At 46.5% G+C, this 20,788-nt stretch overlaps 1 protein-coding gene across 4 annotated transcripts in view; it reads right to left on the bottom strand.

Annotated features, from left to right (window-relative positions):
- LOC140388359 (actin-associated protein FAM107A-like) overlaps positions 1-20,788 on the bottom strand; it is a 359,626-nt gene that overhangs the window by 68,167 nt on the left and 270,671 nt on the right. The window contains exon 1 of one of the 4 annotated variants that reach the window (XM_072472393.1): positions 15,271-15,393. The exons of the other annotated variants lie outside the window; for them this stretch is intronic. The gene's annotated coding sequence lies outside the window, so the exon portion shown is untranslated. Of the gene's footprint in view, positions 1-15,270; positions 15,394-20,788 lie in introns of those variants that run through there. 4 annotated transcript variants of the gene reach the window in all.

The raw sequence follows: 20,788 nt of genomic DNA, 5'->3' as shown, positions 1-20,788 counted from the left end.
CCTCAGCACTCCAATTCTGATACACTCGTACCACCGCATTCTCCCATCTCAGAACCGCCTCTCTATCATTGAAGCGGTGAAATCGCACGATCATCGCCCTAGCTGGTTCTCCCGCCTTTGGTCTCCTCGCAGGGCCCCTTCCACTTCCAAGGGGCCCGAGGGGGCCTCAGCTCCCATTAGCAAGCGTAGCATCGTACTCACGTAAGCCCCGCCGTCAGCTCCTTCCACTCCCTCGGGGAGACCCAGGATCCCGAGGTTCTTTCTCCGTGATCTGTTTTCTACGACTTCAATCCTTTCGATGCACTTCTTATGGAGCGCCTCGTGCGTCTGCATTTTGACCGCCAGGCCCAGGATCTCGTCCTCATTGTCAGTCACCTTCTGCTCCACCACACGGAGCTCTATCTCCTGGGTCTTTTGTGTCTCCTTAAGCCCCTCAATTGCTTGTAGCATCGGGGCCAGCACCTGCTTTTTTAGCAGCTCCACACACCGTCTTAAAAATTCATCCTGGTCCGGTCCCCATGTCGCCTGGGCTCCCTCCGCCGCCATCTTGCTCCTTTCTTCCTTCTGCCACTGCCCTCGAGGATTCTTCGAGATCTGGTCGGGGTTGGGGGGGGGGGGGGGGGGGGGGGCACGGGGCTCTTAAAAGAGCCCAAAGGTCCGTTCGAGCTGGAGCCGCCGAAATGTGCGGCTTAGCTGGTCATCGCCGCAACCGGAAGTCTTACCCCCACCCAACTTTTACTGGACGGACGACTTAAGGACGGTACCGTCAGCCAAATACGCGCAGCTAGGTGGACCCTTCACTTGCAGGGACGGGACATTACAGTAAAACGGACAAAGACTCACACATACTTAGCGGACAATTTACAGTACCCCGGAACCCCCCATGAATGTGAAATTCTCTCTCCACATCATAACACAGGCCCCTTTATAGCAAAAACACCCCCCAGAAAAATAGGTAATCCATCTCAGAGCCCCCCTCACCCGGACACGTGTGACCCCATTAAGATTTATGTGGATGGATCTGCCACAGTCTTAGATGGGCAACGCATAACAGGTTGCGGGATTTATGTTGAGGACGCGCAGGGACGCGCCCTCGAGGAGATAGCATTAAAACTCCCCGGACACTTAGGCGCGCAGGCAGCAGAGCTTGCGGCCATTGCATACATAATAGACCACCCAGATTCCTTCCCCAGCCGAGCAGACATATACTCAGACAGCCTCTATGTATGTAACAGCCTCACAGAATTTCTGCCCCTGTGGGAAACAAGAGGATTTGTTTCCGCGGATGGGAAACCCCTCCCCTCAGCCCCATTACTCCGCCGTATTTTACAAAAAGCCCAGAACAGGACTTTTGGCATCATCAAAGTCCGCAGCCACCATCGTTCCTCCCCCCCTGGAAATGTAAAAGCCGACGCACTGGCTAAGGCAGGATCCAGGCATGGGTATTTCTGTGACCCCCCCCGTTGGTCAAACACGCTCGGGTAGGGGAGATACAGCATTGGTAGCCGTCCTACCCGGGGACTCCATCCAAATCTTAGCCGTCGCGGCCCATACGCACCTCATTTGACATTTTTCATTTCAAAACGTTTTTATTTGTTTAGGCGACCTTTAGGTCGCTGCCATCTGCTATTTACATCCTGGAACATTTGGATGGTAAATCAGCACTGGTCCGTCATTGGGAAGTGTGCCGTGTCCTAAAATTTGTTTTTGAAAAAAAAATTGAGGGAGTCACACAGTGACCAATTACAAGGGTATAATTGGCCCCAAAGGACAGACACACTAGCATACCGGATATTGACCCAAGATAGTTACAGATACTATGCTTGTTTTTACAGAACACCAGAGGCTCCAGGACTGGAGAAAACAAAGAACACAAGAAGGAAAAGGAAAGAGGACATCCAGGACAGCCATGAGGACTCCCTTCATCGTGCTCAACATGCTTTTTGTGGACATTTGGTTGCGCAGGAACGCGGACCCCATTACTTCAAACCTCCCAGCCGTTAATGTTTCACTGCCCCGCAGTACCCAGAGCCCAGTCACCAGCGACACTATCTTCCTGGTGTGCCAGGTTCATAACCTGGTACTCCCTGTCCTACGTGATCGAAGCACTGTTAGCGTTAGCGATACTCTGCTGTGTAGTGCAGACTATGCACCTACGTAAATGGAGAAGGGGAGCGTACCGCGCTCGAGCCCTGGTATATCGGATCAGATCCCCTATATTCGGTTACGACCAGACCCACGACCCCCGCAATCTATAACAAAATAATAAAGAGCATTCATTTGCGTTATTACTGTGAATAAATGTACAAATTTTACATGAAAAAAATACTGTATGATCCTGAGCTTGACTGCCAAGCCAGGAAAGATTATGGAATAATGTGATTTTTGTTGTATGTTTTAGGAAGATAGGATAATGCAATGTTCAGTGAGTATAGTGTAATAAGGTTAAAATAGAGGTTCCAAGTTTGTTATTTTGTAAATGCATGTCCCTGCCTGACAGAGCGCCCTTAGAATTGATAGGTAAAAATGTTTTGTGCATAGCTAGGGTCAGAGCAGAGGCCATGTAGGAGGTGTCCCCCACGGACAGGGAATGTAAAGAACAAAATTTATGTGATCCTTCACGCTTCGCGTTAGGATCACAAGGAGGGTTTGTAGCCACCTAAAATGGCTGATTCCCGATTAGAATGGTCAAACCCGGATCTAAAATGGCGAACGAAAGAGGCTGATGGGGAAATCAGCCAACAGGACTCAAACGGACAGCTGCAGGTAAAACAGTGTATTCGCCTCTGGGGAAGTCGGCCCAGACCGATACCTGCAGACATTAACATCACAACAACCCAGCCATCTGCATATTAAGCAGCCATCCCCGGGAACAATAGCTACACATTAGCAACATAAAGCCGATCCAGACCTTTCGGCGCCGGCAGGGGCTGACACAAAGGAAGGTAGACGACCACCCCCCGATCAAGGAATCGCCCCATTATTGGAGCATATCGAACCAAGTGATTGGGACCACGTCCAATCACTTGGAACCAGGTACGAGGTCCGCGCCGAGAGGCAGGAAGCCCCTAGGAACTATAAGAATAGGGGCCAAGTTCAGATCGACCCTTCTCTTCCTGCTCGCAACCTTCGAGACCCTTCGACAAAGAAAACAGTAAGTCTTACTCCAGCGATCGCTACCAGATAGGTGCTCCTGACTATCGACATGTACCAGCTTTGAATCCCGCAGTCTCAGACCCAATTCGAAAGACCATTCGTTTCCCTGACCTGGTAGGCCATTTCCAAAGTTAAGTATTGGCCTTTAGTGGTAGGTAATAGTCTAGAAGTAGGATTATTGTATAAGTATTTATTGCTGTACATAATAAATGATTGTTGATTTAACTTTTACTAAGCGGTGTGCTGCATTATTAATCATTACTGGAACTTGAACCACGTGGCGGTATCAGAAAGATACCTGGCGACTCGTGAGCAAAGGTGACAGAATTAGAGCTAATAAAACTAAGGCTAATAAGAGCAACACAGCCTGGAGGAGAATTCCCAGGGAGGCTTTGAACAGTGGAGGGGACGGTTTGTTTATTCTCAGCATTGTTTCATTGCACAACACCTGGTCTGTAGTGAGTGAATGTCTGTCTGGGTGGCGTTTACATATGGCACCAAGACCTTCAACCCCATGAGATACCAGCAGGCAGTTAAATCCCTGCCCGCCCCCACCACAAGAATCTCCAAGTTCCTCGCTGATGCATAATAAGTGAGCTGAAAAATGGAAGGTTGCAGGTATTTAGCCGTCCTACTGCCCAGTGGAAATCACAACAACTTTCCACTCACCACTCTGCTCATCTCCAGACTGGGAAATTCCACCCTTTAGCCGAATAAAAGTTTTAGATTCATTAACAGCTGGTTTTCAGTTCCTGTTGTTGTGGGAGAGGCGAGCATTTTTAAATTCAACTCAAAGAACAATTGTTATGGGAGATTCTTCAGTCGGTACAGACTCGGACTGCTGCATCTGGAGAATGGTGGACACAAAGTTCTGTGGAGAAAAAAGGTTGCAATCCGAAGATCGAGAGTGAGGCCGGACCCTTAAGATCGAGAGTGAGGCCGGACCCTTAAGGCCGTACAACAGATGAATGGTAAATTCGATTATGTTATTGTTAAACAGGCAAGGGTTTGATTTTGTTTAAACACTTACATTCGGACATCTGAAATTTCAAGCACAAAAAAAAACATGTGGGACAAAAAAAAATATTGTTACGTTTTGTCAAACTTCCACACTAAGATATGAATATGTGCAGGAATTTGAATGAGTAAATTCACATGCCTCCCATTTGATGGTAGGAATATTTATGTACTCTCTGGAAGATGTTTTGAATGATAAAATTCCTAAATGCAGTAGGAGCAATTAGGCATTAGATAGGACAAAAAACCTGAGAAAAAACATGGTACAAGTGTTTGTGACAGAAAAATCCTGAAAGCCAAGTGTAAAATTCTCAGAAACGTGGATTAGACAGCACAGTTAGGAAGCGATGTGAAGTAAATTATAAAGAGGGTATAGACCAGATTCTTACCACCCAGAAAGTAGGTTTGCAATAGACAGTTCCTCATGTTCACTATCACTAGTCATTCCTCCACATGGGCTGTGGAGGCCGAATGGCCTCCTTCTGCACTGCATGTTCTATGATGACCATGAAACCAACATACTGGATGCTGTCATGATATGCAGACATGCATATGCCACCGCTTGTAAATATGTAAATATATGCCACCACATGTAAGTACGTTCCCATATGCCAACAAAACATTAAAAAAGGGAGATGTCATGATATGCAGACATGCAGATAATGATATACAGACAGGCACAGACAGGCAGCTAATGAACACAGAACAGGACATGACCAATGAGCAGGCAGGACACTCAGGGGTGGTATCTTACTATAAAAGGCACGAGGCGCTCACACTCCGCTTCTTTCCACTGATGAACATCTACAGAGCGAGTCAGTGTGTATTTACAGTATCACACCTCCGGCACGTGGCTAAGAGCTAGTCTGGTTCAGTCAGACAGAGTAACCACACATAGGTTAGCAGCGTCGAACTCATAGGGAACTGTGCTACTGGTTCAATAAATCAGATTGAACTAACTTCAAGGTCTGGGGTATCGTTTGGTTAAAGCTGCATCCAGTTGCAGCCTGTGTTATCCCAGAGTACGTAACGCAACAGATGCCATTGCCTTATAATTGCCACAATGTGCATTGCCCTGTCTTTATGAAAGATGGACTAAAGAGCACACGAGTAGGTCAACAAACTGGTTTATGACTCTTTTTCCCAGCGAGACATCTTTATTGTTTCTAGTGTCATTTTTTTTTTAAAAAAAAGCAACCTTTTAGGTGGAACCCACATATAAACTAACTGTCCCGAGAAATAGTCAGGCCTAATTTCTTGGTAAAGTGGTAGTAGGGCAAATCCAGAGTGTGCATGTGGTAGCAGGAGAAAGAATGTATGGAAAGGGTTAAAAAGACAGTGTCCACATTTAACTGTGGACTAACACAACCAATTACCATATCTCAGATAGCAAACAGAGTTACACCCCAGGTGAGATCTTTCCAAGGCCTGGCAATAATAAAGAATCGATACCGTTTAGCCAGGCTCCACAATGTCTAGAGGAGCCATCGTGCCCTTAAAACCTAAATTAAAAAATCTTTATTATTGTCACAAGTAGGCTTACATTAACACTGCAATGAAGTTACTGTGAAAAGCCCCTAGTCGCCACATTCCGGCGCCTGTTCGGGTACACCAGAGGAAGAATTCAGAATGTCCAATTCACCTAACAGTACCTCTTTCGGGATTTGTGGGAGGAAACCGGAGCATCCGGAGGAAACCCACACAGACATGGGGAAAATGTGCAGACTCCGCACAGACAGTGACCCAAGCGGGAATTGAACCTGGGATCCTGGTGCTGTGAGGCAACAGTGCTAACCACTGTGCTACCGTGCTGCCCGAATCAAAACTAATCAAATATCAGGGAGATGGGACGATTACCTACAGAAATTCCCAGGTTCGATTCCCCGTTGGGTCACTGTCTGTGCGGAGTCTGCACGTTCTCCCCGTGTCTGCGTGGGTTTCCTCCGGGTGCTCCAGTTTCCTCCCACAGTCCAAAGACGTGCAGGTTAAGTGGATTGGCTATGATAAATTGCCCTTAGTGTCCAAAAAGGTTCAGAGGGGATATTGGGTTACGGGGATAGGGTGGAAGTGAGGGCTTAAGTGGGTCAGTGCAGACCTGATGGGCCGAATGGCCTCCTTCTGCACTGCATGTTCTATGATGACCATGAAACCATTGTCGATTTTCATTAAAAAAACATCTGATTCATGAAGTCCTTTGGGGAAGGGGTCTATCTGATCTGGTGGACATGTGACCCCAGACCCAGAGCAATGTAGTTAACGCTCAACTACCCTCTGAAATGCTCGTCCAGGGGCTAGTTAGGGATGGGCAACAACTGCTGGCCCAGCCAGCAATGTCAACGTCCCGCCAATGAATACAAAAAAAACATGTGCTGGTCTGAATCTTGTTTTTCATGTTTTTGCTTTCAGGCAGAGCTGTTCATTATTCTGCCATTCACATTGCACTCCTTTATTACAATTGTTATCACCCTCCTTTTGTTCACTTACATCTTATCTGCATCACCCACCCTTGCCCAGACCTTCCTTTTGTTCTTCCTCCTCCTCCCCCTCCCCCCTTTCAACTGCATATAACCCTTCACATTTCTACCCTCCTTCAGTTCTGAATTCACTCTTGGCTGTGTGCACATATTTCCTAAATTTTCCCCTCAACATTGTGTGACTAGAATTATTCTTTCAACTACCCGAAGCTAAAACCTTCAATGACAAAACACCCCCTTTATGTGGAAACTTGACACTTGTATTGTCAGTTAAGATAAGCTCCTCTATTAGATACAACGAATGAAAACTATCAGGACAAATATTCAGAGTCATAAAATTGTTATAGTACAGGAGGTCAGAATTCGGCCCATCAAGCTCATGCCAGCTCTCTGCAATAGCAATTTAGCTAGTTCCACTCCACTGCCTTGTTCCCATAGCTGTGCAGCATTTTCCCTTCTGGTGCTTATTGATCCTAATCCGAACACCACAATTGAATCTGCCTCTACTACTCTTTTTGACCGTGGGTTCCAGATCATAACTACATGCCGCTATTATAATCCTGGACCAGACCCCAACATTTTCTCGGATACCGGACAGAAACCCCAATATTATTTCATTTGTAAGACTGAGGAAAGGATATTCTACTTCAGGAGTGACTCCATGCACAAATAGGGATATGGTGCATTAAAACAATCTTATTTAACTAACTTTATCATACAAGAAATAGCTTACAATTACTAGTTAAACAATGCTTAACAATAAAATGAAACACTAACTCCTAATCAAGGAGTTTATCTCCAATCAAGCAAAACCCATCTCAGGTCAAAATCCACATTTAGCAAACACAGAAATACTTGCTGTATAGTGATGTATTGGAGAAACTGCTTTGAGGGAGAGATCCTTCAGAACACAGGCTACCGATTCTTGCCTGTGTCAAACTACTGTTTAGCTTCCCAGCATTTGGCAAAAAGCTCCTGTTCTATTCACAGCAAAATCTAAACTGAAACTCCTGCTTCAACTCCTGGCTTCTCCATTAACTACATCATCTCTATCCCACTAACTGGGTTATTACCATCTTACTAAGGTTAACTGCAACCCTTTGATTATCTAAAACGCAGAATCATAGAATTTAGAGTGCAGGGGGGCATTCAACCCATCGAGTCTGCACCGGCCCTTAGAGCACCCTACTTAAGCCCATGCCTCCAAACGATCCCCGTAACCCAGTAACACTACCTAACCTTTTGGACGCAAAGGGCAATTTAGCATTGTTAATCCACCTAACCTGCACATCTTTGGACTGTGGGAGGAAACCGGAGCAACCGGAGGAAACCCACGCAGACACGGGGAGAAAGTGCAAACTCCACACAGACAGTCACCTGAGGCTGTAATTGAACCCGGGCACCTGGAGCTGAGAGGCAGCAGTGCTAACCAATGTGCCGCCCTAGAGAACCTTTTTTCTATAAACAAAATTCCATTAGCCCTATTTAGGTAAACATTAAGCATGGTTTGAATGAATGAACTTACTTTTACAATGTGTTAATTATCTCTTCTATAGCCAAAATGTCTGTCTGTCTTTTAAATCAGGATTTTCAAAATCCTTACTGCAGTAGACACATATACACAGTAACCCGGGCTATTAACCATTACTTCACCTGATGCATATAATACAATAAATATCTGAAATTCTTACATTCATCACACTGCGTAAAAGTATTTTTCACTTTATGTCACCTATAAATTATTTCCCAATCTCTTTAAACTTGTGAATTCTAGTTCTTGACCTTCACCATTGGGGCAGCACGGTAGCCTTGTGGATAGCACAATTGCTTCACAGCTCCAGGGTCCCAGGTTCGATTCCAGCTTGGGTCACTGTCTGTGCGGAGTCTGCACATCCTCCCCGTGTGTGCGTGGGTTTCCTCCGGGTGCTCCGGTTTCCTCCCACAGTCCAAAGATGTGCAGGTTAGGTGGATTGGCCATGATAAATTGCCCTTAGTGTCCAAAATTGCCCTTAGTGTTGGGTGGGGTTGCTGGGTTATGGGGATAGGGTGACGGTGTTGACCTTGGGTAGGGTGCTCTTTCCAAGAGCCGGTGCAGACTCGATGGGCCGAATGGCCTCCTTCTGCACTGTAAATTCTATAAAAATTCTATTGGGAATAGTTTATTTTTCCCTCCTGAAGTGATATTATGGTTGTGTTGTAATTCACCGACTGACCACTAGGAGTCTCATTAGTCTATATAAGTGAATGTTAGAGTCAGGTGACCTCAGACTGCCGAGGGAGCTGGAAGAGAGAGGTTGCTTGCGCATGTTCATACTGTTATTAATCTGTTGTTTTGTATATAGTTGACCCACAATCCCTCTTTCTCATTATCTCCTTTCAACCATCTCCGCCATCCAAGTAGCTATAGACCCACAACAATGTGGCTGACATTTCACTGCCCTCGGAAATGGCCTAGCAAACCATTCTGTTCAAGGCAATTTGGGGTGGGCAACAAATGCTGGCCTTGCCACTGACACCCAGATCCCATGAAAGAAGAGAAAAATCCTGTTTTCTGCATCCTTACTGAAGTCTTCACATCCTTCCTATTGTGGGGTGCCCAAAAAGGCCAGACCAGTATTTTTGTAAAGGTCATTCATAATTTCCTCGTTTGCGGCAGCACTGTGGCACAGTGGTTAGCACTACTGTCTCACAGCACCAGAGACCCGGGTTCAACGCCAGGGGCCCAGGTTCAATTCCAGTTTTAATAATAATCTTTATTGTGACAAGTAGGCTTACATTAACACTGCAATGAAGTTACTGTGAAAAGACCCTAGTCATCACATTCTGACGTATGTTCAGGTACACAAAGGAGAATTCAGAATGTCCAAATGACCTAACAGCACTTCTTTTGAGACTTATGGGAGGAAACCGAAGCACCCAGAGGAAACCCACGCAGACACGAGGAGAACGTGCAGACTCCGCAGTGACAGTGACCTAAGCCGGGAATCGAACCTGGGACCGTGAAGCTGTGAAGCAACAGTGCTACCCACTGTGCTACCATGCTGCCTTTGTGTGACCATGACTGTGTGGAGTTTGAATGTTCTCCCCATGTCTGGGTGGGTTTCCTCCGGGTGCTCTGGTTTCCTCCCACAAGATGTGCAGGTAAGGTGGGTTGGCCATGCTAAAATATTGCCCCTTAGAGTCCAAAGATGTGCAGGTTAGGTGGGGTTACGGGGATGGGTCAGGGTGTAGACCTGGGTAGGGTGCTCGTTCAGAGGGTGGGTGCAGACTCGATGGGCCAAGTGACCCCCTTCACATTGTAGCAATCCTTTGGTTCAGTTCAATTCTATGGTTCTATGGTGTTTGTACTCTGCGCCTCTACTTGTAAAATATTCCACAAGCCTTACGCAATTAATTTTTTCCAATTAAGGGGCAATTTTAGCATGTCCAACCCACCCATCCTGCGCATCTTTGGATTGTGGGGGCGAAACCCACACGAACATGGGAGAATGTGCAAACTCCACACGGACAGTGACCCAGAGCCGGGATCGAACCTGGGACCTCTGCGCCATGAGACTGCAGTGCTAACCACTGCGCCACCTTGCTGCCCTTTCTATATGCCTTTCAACGCTTTGTCAAACTGCCCTGCCACCTTTAATAACCTGTGCACAAATACCAAAGGTTCCTTTGCTCCTACATCCCCCCCCCCCCCTTTGGAATTGCATCTTTTAAATTTATATTGCCTCCCTTGTTCTTACCAAAATGAATCACTTTGCATTTCTCTGCATTACATTTCATTTGCCATCTGTCTACCCACTCCCCAATGTCTAAATTTATCTTCTTGAAACATCTAAATAACAACAGCTCAAAACAGTCTGAAAATGAACTTCTGATATGTTAGGACAAGGAGTTCGAGTGAAAACACAGCAGGACTGATGCTTATCCGAACCCAAGCTTCAGGAATCCCCAATATTCCATCATTCTTTTGACACTGCAGAGGGTTAGCAATGACGATTGAAAATTCTCTAATGCCAGAAAGATAATGTATTCTTTGATCACTGGTAGAGGAGTGTGGCTCCTGGGAAAGACCATTAAGCAGCAGTTTGCAAGTAGAGGAATAGGAAGAGCTGAGTGATCAAGATGTCAAGGAGGTCATAGTCTTAGGACAAGGGGTAGCAAATTTAAAACAGATTTCAGGAAAAACCACCTCTCCCAAAGGTTGTGCATCTGTGGAATTCGCTATTCCAGAGTGCAGTGGATGCTGGGACAGTGAGTAAATTTGAGGAGGATGTGGTGATGTGCATCACTGTAAATACATGTAAGCTAGACAGACATTAGAGGGAGCACCAGAAACATCACACACACACACTCAACCAATAGATAAGTTAGATAGGAGGCGACCAATGGACATTCACGATACACAAGGAGGTGACACGACCACAGGGGGGCATTACACCAACCCATACATAAAGGACACCACACACATGATCAGCCCTTTGGCCAGTGGAGACAGTCAGTGAGGAGAGGCACAGGGTTGATTCATTATCACACCCACCACGTGGAAGACAGCAGCTGGTTAGTCAGTTTAGGTAGCTACAATAGGATTAGCAGTAGTGTCGAACTCGGTTATAAAAGTGTACATAGTGTAAATAAATGAGTTGAAGTTATTTACACGTCTCGACCTTCCTTGACAAATGCAACACAAGGAAGCCGCTTATGTTACAAAGGAAACATAACAAAACAGAGGAGTTAGACAGATTTTTAATTGGTAACGGGTTGAAAGGTTATGGAGAACAGGTGGAGTTAAAGCCAGGATTAAATCAGCCATGATCGAATGGTGGAGCAGACCCAATGGGCCAAACAGCCTAATTCTGCTCCTATATCTTATGAACTTAAGGTCAGTGCAAGAATTGCTCTCCACTCTTTCGTTTCTCAGGCTTCTTCCTCGAAAGCAGAAGTCCCCACTGACTAAATCAAAGATACCTGCTAGGATAGTCGAGGGACGCCTGGAATATTTACAAAAACAGATTTTCTGCTACCTTTTTATAAATTTATACCGCAAGGAAAACAGACTTGCTACTGCTTTGGTCCCAGAAACCTGAATCATTTGTACAATATTTCTCAAAAGACATGATTGGAAACACATGGCGCCATTTTGCCAACTGCATGGACAGAGAAGAAAAAAATACAGGCAGTAGTAGATCAAGATGTTGCTAATCCCAGCAATTTCCAAATAATGTCAAGAAACAATCCAAACCCTTGCCCAAATTCAATTACTGTTCTTGTCACTGTTGAAGAGTAAAACAGTTCTTATCAGACTGACTAGCTGAGAGTTATTCCACTTTGCAAACTTCGGTCCCATCATCACGAACACTGCACCCATAATTCTGGACAATCATCTGGCCTCAGACATTTACAGCATTCAAAGCAGATACCCGGATTTCTGATATGCTATAAGAGTTAGATTGGCAAAAGGATGAAGAAGGGGGTGAATAGGTTATCAGGAGATTACAGTCAGATCAGTCATGATCTTATTGAATGGCAGAGCAGACACAAAGGGCCGAGTGGTCTACTCCTGGTTTGTATGTTCGTATGGAAGGTTTCACTGGATCATCACAGCATAACGTTACCATAATGGCTGCTGTAAATCCAAAAGATTTAGAAATAAATGCCTCCTAATATAAATCAACCACTTGAGTGAGTGATCAAATGTATAATTTTTGAATGGATTTAATAGGATACTTTGCCACCGTCATCTGCCCCTTGATTCCAGGAAATGTCTACTCAGGGTCGCAGGTTTCTGCCATCGGTCTTCATCCGAACAAAGAACAAAGAACAGTACAGCACAGGGACAGGCCCTCCGGCCCTCCAAGCCCGCGCCGACCATGCTGCCCATCTAAACTAAAATCTTCTACACTTAGGGGGTCCGTATCCCCCTATTCCCATCCTATTCATATATTTGTCAAGATGCCCCTTAAATGTCACTATCATCCCTGCTTCCACCTTCCACCAGCTCCTCCGGCAGCGAGTTCCAGGCACCCACTACCCTCTGTGTACAGAACTTGCCTTGTACATCTCCTCTAAACCTTGCCCCTTAAACCTACGCCCCCTAGTAATTGACCCCTCTACCCTGGGAAAAGATCTCTGACTACCCACTCTGTCTATGCCCGTCATACTTTTGTAGATCTCTATCAGGGCGCCCCTCAACCGCCTTCGTTCCAGTGAGAACAAACCGAGTTTATTCAACCTCGCCTCATAGCTAATGCCCTCCACACCAGGCAACATCCTGGTAAATCTTTTCTGCACCCTCTCTAAAGCCTCCACATCCTTCTGGTAGGCCAATTTTCAATCCACAGACCTTTGAGCAGATGGGGCAGGGCATCCTATGAGGTAGTGGGATCCGGAGTGCAGGATTTTCTTCCCTTTCTTTCCTTTTCTCTGTCACATTGTGACTCAAAGCATAATGCAGCTTCATGGGTATGGTGTCACCATCTTGAACAATTGGGTTGCAAGCTTTTGCCCATCATTAATATCAATGCTGCTGTGGTTCAAGTAGATATTCAGAGTTACTTTGAAATGTTTTCATTATCCTCCCCCGGAATCCCGGAAGGCAGGCCCTTTCAGAGCTAAGAGACACTTTTCATGCACCTGGACACAATGACCTGTCCATTGATTTTGCAAAAGGTTTGTCTGAACAATTGTGGAACTGGCTTCAAGACTCTCACGAGTTTGTGCGACAGTCTTGCTGTTGAATCTAGCGGATGCCAAGAACGGAACACGTCTCCCTGGAATCCAGCATTTCTATGTCACAAATGACAAGAACTAAAATCAGCACAATGTACTTCTGTCTTTTGTATATTATTACAATAATCCTGTCAGTATGTGGGTGGAAAATAATATATCTGCCATCAGTTCTGGTGAACTGGGAGCTGGTGGAGCAACGCAAATTGTATTTATCACAAAATCCAGCCACAAGCCACAACAATCAGACCAGGAAAATCCAAACAAATAAATCCAAAGATCAACCGTGATACACAGAAAAAGGTTGAACATCGATTTGGCAATTATACGGAGGATGTCTCCAGACCTGGATTGGTACAGCAAATCATTCAGAATGCATACAAAATGATTTGATCAGTTCCCAGAGAATAAAACAAGCCAAACTTGTGCCAATGTATTGTATTTCATAATTAAACTGAAAGGTTCTGCACCCAATTTTGTTTTTTTGACACCCAGCCACTCCCAGTGGAGGTCTGTTGTTTTCGCTGGAGACAGCACTTACCTGAAGAATATTCAAGAAATTAAATGGGCAGTCAAGGAATAAAGACAATGCCCACCTAGAACCCTTTGTTTTCATCCTATTGCATTTTAACTGTTTTTTTTACCATTTCTTTCTTTATATATATCCCCCCTCATCTTATCCCCCCTTCCTTACCTTTCTCCCCTTTGCTTCCCCTCCCCCATATCTACATCTGTCACAGTTTACCTCTGATGTTAGTTTCTCTGCTGTTTGGCCTTTCACATCTTTGCCATTAGCACTCTTTCCCCTTGGTTTCTGTGGCTATTAGCACTCTGTTCCCTTGGTTTCTGTGGCTATTAGCACTCTGTTCCCTTGGTTTCTGTGGCTATGACTCACCTTTCATTCTCTCACCCCACAGTATAAATATTTCCCACTTTCTAAGTCTTTTAGCTTTGACAAAGGGTCATTTGGACTTGAAATGTTAGCACTTGGGCCGATGGTGGTATCCTGGTGAGCAAGTAACTGGGAGCAGGTCGGCCGAGACCCCATCCACCCCTCTCCTGATTCTGTGCTGATCCTCATGACAGCGGCTAAATTTGATTTGTAAAACTCTGCGCTGCTTTCTGACTGCAGTATCACGTCACCGAAATAAATTAGATGGATTTTGAAAGTTTGCGAGTATCCTCTTTCCCGTCACCCCCAAGCATCCCTTCCCAAGGAGAACAGTAAAGAACAGATGTGAAAGTATGGGGTTATCAGTGTTTGAAATGCTTCAACGCTATTAATTTTCAGTTGGTGAGTAATCGCCACCTCTGCATTATGCATTGTATAAATGTTATATTGTGGCAAGAATGATGATCCAGCCCCGCACCGCCTCCCTCAGTTCTCCTTATAACTGGCAAGAAGATGCAAGTGGACCCAAGTGGCCACTCGAGCCAATGCAGAGCAGGGGACTGCTTAAAAAACACTTTAGTTACCTAGACAGGTAGTTTCAGCGGTATGGCCCACAAAGGCCCTTTTCGCAGGTTTGGGATTGTCTGCAAAGAGCTTATGGTGACACACTGATTTCAAACCAAACGGGAAAAAAGCATAAATGATTTGTTCACAATATTCCTAAAATGAACAAAACCTGAAACCAATACCAGTCACAGCACAACCAAAAGAACAACGGACGGAGAGCAATAGAGTAATAGACATCACGGCGCCAAGTACCCGGGTTCGATCCCAGCCTCGGGTCACTGTCCGTCTGGAGATTGCACATTCTCCCAGTGTCTGCGTGGGTCACACCCCCACAACCCAAAGATGTGCAGGGTAGGTGGAATGGCCACACTAAATTGCCCCTTAATTAAAAAATAGACTGAGAGAGAAAGAGAGAGAGCAAGCGCACGCGTGTGAATTCTGTACCTGCAGTTTAGGTCCTGCCTTCCAGTTGGTTACAATATGCTGCACTTTGCATATGAAAATAACCATGTCATCCTGTGATGAAACTTGAGAACTTACTCAAGATGGAAAAATGTGCGGCAGCTGAGGAGTTGTTATTGCATTTACTTGCGTTCAAATTCCAAACTAATAGTTTACACTTTTCAGCTGTGCTAACATTCCCTTTGTATCCGTGCTTGTCAGAATCATGAGCAGAGCCTCACAGATCAAAACTGCTATCTCCCAAATGTCAACAGTTTAAAGTACAACTGGACATTGGGTTTCACAAGCACTTTTGACAGTGTTTACTTATTTAAGTTATATTGTGAATTCTCACTTAGGAGACAGACCCCCACACCCCCTTCCCAGATGTTTCAACATTCTCATGCTGTGCTAGTGTTGAGCATGTCAAGAGTGCTCCTACCTGCATGAAGATAGCTGTGCCTTAGACTTAATGCACGTGTTTCCTAACAAACGAATCCCCTGCATTGTAATGCTGAACTCAAACTGCTGACCACAAGGTCTCCCTCTAAACACCACAAAGCAAAAATGAAAACAAAAATGTGTCGTTTCAGAGCTTTTTATGCCAGTTCTGGTGTTCCATCACCTCATTTCTGTGTTTAGTCTCTACACATTTTAAAAATAAATTTAGAGTACCCAATTTTTTTTTCCAAGGGGCAATTTAGCATGGCCAATCCACCTACCTTGCACATCTTTTTTGGGTTGTGGGGGTGAGACCCACGCTGACACGGGGAGTGTGCGCAAACCACACGGGCAGTGACCCGGGGCCGGGATCGAACCCGGGTCGTCAGCGCCGTGAGGCAGCGATGCTAACCACTACGCCACCATGCCTCCCAGTCTCTGCACATTTCTTTCTTAAATATCTACCTCGTCATTAAACCGATTAGATTACCGATTGTCCACTTATAGGTCTGTCAACTCCACAAGAGAACATAGGTTAATTAAATTGAACTGAATTTGACAGACTTTGAGAATAGTACATTGTATCTTTACTATACAAGGTTAGCTGTGGCTCAGCTGGTAGCACACTTGCCTCGGAACCAAAAGGTGCTGGCTTCAAGTAGCATCTCAAGGCCGGCACTCCTGTCTGTACTGAGGAAGCACTGCACTTGCTGCTGTCTGCTGGACAGTATGTTAAACGGAGGTCATATTTGCCTGTTTTGGTGGATGCAAAAGATCCAATGGCACTAACTGAAAGAAAAGCAGGGTGTTATCCCCAGTGTGCTGGCCAATATTCATCCCTCAATCAACTTGACAAAAGCAGATTATCTAGCCATTATCATTGCTGTTTGTGCGCATATTGGCTTCCGTGTTCTTACTTCACAACAGTGACTACACTTCAAAACATACTTCATTAGGTGTGAAGCACTTTTGAGACATCCGGTGGTCATAAAGAATGCTGTATAAATGCATGTCTTTTTTCTCCCAAAGTCATTCATCTGCAACGTTTTTCAGTAAGTGTACTCTTATTTTACATCAGCATAATTCTGCCAAATCAACAAAACTTATTTCATGTCTAACTTTAGAATTACAGCCTTCATAAAGCACAAAATACAATGATGGTATTCATAGATAGACTGAAGTAGGATCAGACACATAAGGCACGATCTACCATCTGGTAGATGCCGGGTGAGATCTCCCGCAGGCTTCCCAGCCGCCACAACATCTCGCGCGGGATCTACCCAAGTCCTGCCTGCAAGGTGGCGCGAGCAGAATCCCACTGACAATGGGCAGGGCCAGGCTGTGCACGCTTAAGTAGGTTTTAAAACAACTTAAAAGTACTTACCCACGATCTACCAGCCTCCCGGGATCTACTGGCCTCCCCAGTGAGGCCTCAGCTGTGCGCCATTCAGTGCTGCCCTTTCAAAATGGCAGCCTGATCTCTGTGGAGCCGGTCTGGCCAGTGAGTTCAGCCAGTGATGAAAATAATTCTAAGTGTGGGCTAAACCGGTATGAAACCGCCCAGGGCCCAAAAATGTGGTTAGATTGCAGTGGGAAATCGCTGGCAAATGACACATAGCCCCGTTTTGTACACGAAGGAGCTCTGCTCGCCCGAGAGATCGGAACGCCATTTTGAAAATGGTGTCCCGATTTCCGAGGCCCCCCGAAGTGACCCCCGAACTCCCCCAGCCCAAACCTGCTATGGGAAGGGTCCCTGCCAGCATCCCCTCCCAGGTAGGGTCGCTGCACCCCCCCCCCCCAACCTTGTGCCACCACCAACCTGGCTATTTCTGTTTCTAAAGCGCTGATCGGTCAAGGCTTTCTCCAACTCCTTGATTGTAGCGTCCTGATTCTCCAGTCGCCTCTCTGCCTTTGCTAGAGCCGCCTGTAGGGTGGTCAGTGCCTCTGCCAAAGCCACCTTCACCGTTGCCCTCATGTCGACCATAATCGCCTCCTTGAATTCTTGAAGCTCCTGCGTGAGGAATACCTTCCCTCCGCTGGTCAGAGGGGGACGGGGAAGTTCTGCATGTGGCCTGGCAGCCCACCTTGCACAGGTCTGGCTGGGCTTTGCTGCTCCTCGTACTCAACTGTGGTGATATCATGGTTGTGCTGTTAAAAACCGACTGACCACTAGGAGTCTCATTAGTATACAAGTGAATGTTAAGAGTCAGGTGACCTCCGACTGACTGAAGAGCTGGGAAGAGAGAGGTTGCTTGTGCATGTTAATACTGTTATTCCTCTGTTGAGTGTTTTGTCATATAAATCAGGCCTTCCGACAAGAACATTACATGCCATCAGGCCTGGATGGAATTAAACACTGAGGAAAAAAAACTATCAGCCTTTCACGAGGTCCACAGAGATTTGAATATTTTGCAGACTGCAAGAATTAACAACATGGAGTCGTTGAAGCCAACAATGAGTCTCAGTTTTCATGGTAATGTGGACAGCAACTGGTGTGGGTCTAAACAACAATTTAATCTGTTTCTTACTGCAGTAAATTTAGGAGATCAATCAGATTCGCGCAAGGAGCACTGCCTTGTTAGTGCAAGGGTGGCTGGGTGCCACTGCCAAGGTCGGGGCCTGAGGCATGCCCATGAAAGGAGGGTGGACAGGGGTATGAAGAGGCCTCTGGGAGGTTGGGGGGGCAGTGACAGGTTTGGGAAGGGGGGGCCTGTAATGGGGTGTCCTCACTTGGCTGGGGGAGGGGCGGGGGGGGGGGGGGGGGGCTGACCCACAAGTTCATTTGGAGATTGGAGAAATCTTTCAAAATGGCAGCCTGATCTCGGAGTTCAGCACATCAGTGATGAAAAAAATTCTAAGGCTGCGATCCAATAGCCACTCTGCATCTGAAAGTCAGCTCGCTGCGGCACAGCATGGCTGATAAAAGCCGGGGGAATCCCGCTCCTGGGATCTACCCGGCTCGCAACGCCTCACAAGATCCAACTTGACCTTGCGAGATGTATATAAATCCTGCCCATTGCGGGCGGGATCACGTTTTGGCAAATCTGCATATTAAAGCGAGACAGCTGGTCTCACTTTAATGTGCAGATTCCTGAATGACCAATGTCGTGTTAGGTGTTCTGATGTACAAACGATCCAACACGGCTGGAGATGGTGTAACTCAATTTTATTAACTACTCAACTGTAACAGCACGCTGCTAACTTGGGTACGTGCATTACCAGCTAATCTGTGGACCCTGTCCTATTACTATCTGGGTGAGGCACTCAGCACATGGTGAATGTCTGAGTGGCAGGCTCGGAGCTCGGTGCTCTGAGCTAGCTGCTGCTGGAATGAGCGGGAACTGTAGTGTCCCCTGTTTTTATAGTGCGTGTGCTCTCACTGGTGATTGGCTGCGATGTTGTGTGTGTGTTGGTTGGTCCTACTGCATGTCCATCAGTGTGTGTGTGATTGCACCATGATGTGCTGATCTAAATATCATGATATCCCTCCTTTATGCAAAGAATATGTGCCTACATGATAATAAATAAAGAAGTGTAGTGAGTGCATCTAATCAGGTGTGTGCAATATTTACAACAATATGTACATGTGGCTATACTATATACACAGGAAGGTGCCCGGTGCAGAAACTATGTTACACCAAGAACGAAACCAATGTTATTAACAAACAATAACAAAATCTTAAACAGTATGGCAAAAAGTCAAAAACAGTATGTCAGAACAAGTCAGTGAGTCCAATATGAAAAGGTTCATAAATTAAGTCCCTCAGGTGGGCGACGAATCCGGGTTGACCGTCAGGGTGGCAAACCACTCGTCGTCCGGATCAATGCTGTGCACTGACAGCGGCTGGTGCTTTTGACTCAGGGATAGCTTGTTCTTGTTGATGACAGCAACGCGGAAGGCTCCCTGTCCTCAGTGTCACTGACGTGTGATGTCGGGATCGGACTCGGTGAACGTGGGTTGAATTGCCCGAATGTTTCTGTGAGGCTGGTTAAACGGGTACGAGTTGGCAGGCTGAGCTGCTCGACAGCAGGCAGCATAGTGGCCCAACCTGCCACAGCGTAGGCATTGTCGCGCTTTGGCAGGACATTGTCGCTTTAAATGGGCGGAACCACAGTTGCCACACATCATGACATCAGTGCGTTCATTGCGCCACCGCGCATGCGCGGTGCGGTCTTGCGTAGTGCGCGCCTGCGCATCGCGTTCCTCTGCGTCAGCGTCCCCTCTTTTGGAGTGGACAAGCGCGGGAGGCCTTGGAAAGCGCGCAAAATGGCCGGCCTCCTCCAGGCCGCGGCCCGGGAGGTACTCGATCGTCTGGACCCGCTCCGCCTCGTGGGGCCCGTGCTGTGCCGTTTCGGCCGCCTGGATGTGTGAGTACCGGCTGGTGGCGTTCTCATGCAGGACGCAGGTCTCAACGGCAGTCGCCATGAGTTGCTTGACCTGAAGGAGCTGCTGGCGCAGGGTGTCAGATATGAGTCCGAAAACTATCTGGTCGCGTATCATGGAGTCAGAGGTGGTCCCATAGCCGCAGGCCTACGCGAGGATGCGGAGGTGTGTTAAATAAGACTGGAAAGTTTCGTCCTTACCCTGCAGGCGCTGCTGGAACTGGTACCTTTCGAAGCTTTCATTTACTTCAACGCTGAAGTGTTCGTCAAACTTCAGGGGCACCGTCTTGTATTTGGTTTTGTCCTCGCCGTCCGCAAATGTAAGGGAGTTAAAGATGTGGATGGCGTGTTGCCCCGCCATGGAGAGAAGAAGGGCAATCTTCCTGGTGTCTGATGCATTCTCCCTGTCTGTGGCCTCGAGGAAGAGCTGGAAGCGCTGCTTGAACAGTTTCCAATTGACCCCGAGATTGCCAGCGATTCGGAGCGGCGGCGGAGGGTTGATGTTCTCCATGCTGTAGGATGGCGGATTGCGGATACGTTGCAGGTAGGTCTCACAGGCGCTGGTTTGCGTCCACTTCTGATATCATGTCGTGTTGGGTGTTCTGATGTACAAACGATCCAACACGGCTGGAGATGGTGTAACTCAATTTTATTAACTACTCAACTGTAACAGCACAATGCTAACTTGGGTACGTGC

The sequence above is a fragment of the Scyliorhinus torazame genome, chromosome 13 (assembly GCF_047496885.1).
Source record: "Scyliorhinus torazame isolate Kashiwa2021f chromosome 13, sScyTor2.1, whole genome shotgun sequence".
NCBI classification, from domain to species: Eukaryota; Metazoa; Chordata; class Chondrichthyes; order Carcharhiniformes; family Scyliorhinidae; genus Scyliorhinus; species Scyliorhinus torazame.
This window is presented reverse-complemented; position numbering and strand designations above follow the sequence as displayed.